Source organism: Mastomys coucha, unplaced genomic scaffold (genome assembly GCF_008632895.1).
Source record: "Mastomys coucha isolate ucsf_1 unplaced genomic scaffold, UCSF_Mcou_1 pScaffold22, whole genome shotgun sequence".
Classification (NCBI taxonomy): Eukaryota; Metazoa; Chordata; class Mammalia; order Rodentia; family Muridae; genus Mastomys; species Mastomys coucha.
In genome coordinates, this window is record NW_022196905.1 from 199,442,111 (window position 1) to 199,445,021 (window position 2,911).

Below are 2,911 nucleotides of genomic sequence, written 5' to 3' on the forward strand. Positions count from 1 at the left end.
TCCCGGTGTTGAGGTAGATGTTGTGGCCTCCTCACCTATGATCCTGGGCATCTTAAAGCACCCGGGAGTCAAGCTTTCTCTGGGTATTGTGGGAGTGCTTGTGGAGCTAGCGCCCAATGTCTTCTCAGGGCACAAGCTCAGATTGGAAGCTCGACTTACAGGTGCACTAACTTCTTGATTTCATTATAAATTTTGTACCCTCTGTCAGATATAGGGTTGGTCAAGATCCTTCCCCAATCTGAAGCATGCTATTTTGTCCTATTGGTAGTATTTTTTGCCTTACAGAAGATTTGCAGTTTTGTGATATCCTATTTATCAATTATTGATCTTAGAGCCTGAGACATTAGTGTTCTGTTCGTGAAATTGTCTCCTATACCAGTGCATTTCCCACTATCTCTTCTGTGGGATTTAGTGTATTCAGTTTTATGTTGAGGTCTTTGATCCACTTTGACTTGAGTTTTGCCAAAGTCAAAAGGGTGATAAATATGGATCTATGTATGGTAATCTACATACATACCGCCAGTTAGACCAGCACCATTTGTTGAAGATGCCTTATTTTCCATTGTATGGTTTGGGTTCTTTTACAAAACAACAAGTTTCCATAGATGTGTGTGTTTATTTCTAGGTCTCCAATTCAATCCCATTGATCATTGTACTTCTTTCTCTACCAATACCATGCAGTTTTATCACTATTACTCTGTAGTATATCTTGAATTTAGGGATGGTGATTCCTCTTGAAGTTTTTTTATTGCTCAATATTGTTTTGGCTATCCTGGGCTTTTTATTTTTCCATAGGAAGCTAAGAAATGGTGCTTCAAAATGTATTTTAAAATGTTGGAATTTTGATGGGGATAAGCACCCATAGTTTTAAATTTCCAAAGTAAATTATGTATAACAGCACCCCATGCTTATCAAGGATTACAGAGACATGTGTTTCCATTTCTACTGATACTACATGGTAGAGAAATTTCAGTTATTTATGCCAACTGTGGGAAAAGGCTTTGATATTTGTTGATTGAGATTGTGTGTGGGGGGGACAAACTTTATTGATGGGATTCAATAGAACCAGGCTTCTGTAGGCCCCTCTTGTTAATGTGAGGATCTGGGATGAAAACTGTGAAGGAGATGCTTAGTATCAGGGAAGGGCTGGATTGGGAGAAGGAATCCTCAGCCATTGAGGGCCTCTCTCTTGCTCTAGTGTCCTTGTTGAGATGGGTAGTCCAAGGCTTATTACTCCTTGGAGGGCATGTAGTCCATGTGGCCAATCACCCTGCTGCTGTAGCCGTAATGTAATCATTCTCATAACAGAAAGTGACCTTTACAACTTTGACTTTGTTAGTAACAAGCCTAACATCAAAGGTAGAGGAATGGAAGTTGCTGATGATGTAGCAGGAGACAACCTGGTCCTCAGATGCATGCTTCGCTACCTTCTTGATGTCATTATTCTTGGTATGTTAGTTTTCCAGAGAGCATGATAGATCCATGATATACACATTGGGAGTAGAAACAAAGAAGGCCATGCTTCCCATTCAGCTCTGGGATGACCTTGCCCACATCCATGAGAGTTCCAGTGGGTGCAAGAATGATACCATGAGCAGCCCCATGAGCATCACACACATTTCCAGAGGGTTCAAGAGTGGCAGTGATGCCATGGACTGTGGTCATAAATTCTTTCATAATGCCAAAATTGTCATGGATGACCTTGATAGGGTGGCTAAGCAGTTGGTAGTACAGGAAGCATACTGATAATCTTAAGTGAGTTGTCATACTTCCCTTCTTTCAAATCTATCACAAGCATGGAGGTATCAGAAAAAGGGGCAGAAATGATAAACCTTTTAATTCCACCCTTCAAGTGGGTCCCAGACTTCTCACTGGTGGTGAAGAGGCCAGCTGGCTCTATAACATACTCAGAACCAACATATCCCTATTTGATGTTAGAAGGATTTTGCTCTGGAAGATGGTGATGGGCTTTCCATTGATGACAAGTTTCCCATTCTCGGCCTTAACTGTGCCATTGAACTTGCCATGGACTATGTCCTATTGCAATATGTAGAATGTTTAATTGAGGTCGACGAAGGGGTCATTGATGTAAAAAATCTCCACTTTGTTAGGTAAACTGACAACCCAGTGCCCAGTATGACCAAATCCACACACTCCCATCTTCACCATAGTGTCCACAGGACGAGGCTGACACTGCAGGAGAAGAGAGGAACAGAGAGCTGTGGGTTGAGCTATTTTGATATGATGATATACATGTATTCTTCTGCTGCATACAACCATGGTCTCAGAGGAAGAAGATGACTCATTAAGTAAAGGCACTTGCTACAAGCGTGATGCCTCGAGTCCTAATAGTTAAAGCAATATGTTGAAAGGAAACAACTCCTACAAGTTGTCCTCTGACTACTTATGTGCCAGGGTTTATCAGGGTATGTATGCATGCACACACACACGCACGCACGCACACACGCACGCGCACACACACACACACACACACTGCAATACTAATTTAAAATTCCACGATCTTGTCTGCTTTCTGAATAGCTTTGTCTTGTCTTAGAGATTAACCATTTAAATAGTCTCTTTAACACAACAGGTTAGAAAATGTCTTGCTGCTATTTGGGGAATTCATCTTAGTGTTACATAACTGAAGATTCTCATTAGCTAAGCCTATATATACCTTGGTGTTAAAATAAAAGCAATGGACTAATTATATTGAACAGAATTTGAGCCAAGAGTGTGGCTTAGGAATTAGTAAGAAACCTAAAAATCAGAAAGCCCCATGTAGGCAGTATATACAGAGGATTTAATAGGACAAGCATGTAAAGAACTTGATACGTTACAATTAGGCATCATTATTTGGGTATGATGTGATTAGTTGTATGTTTGCCATTGGCTGAAACTCAAGGTGTGT

The 2,911-nt window shown here is 40.7% G+C and overlaps 1 pseudogene; it reads right to left on the reverse strand.

The window, feature by feature from the left end:
- Positions 1-1,454: 1,454 nt before the first annotated feature.
- On the reverse strand, positions 1,455-2,169 carry LOC116104806 (annotated as a pseudogene).
- Positions 2,170-2,911: the final 742 nt, after the last annotated feature.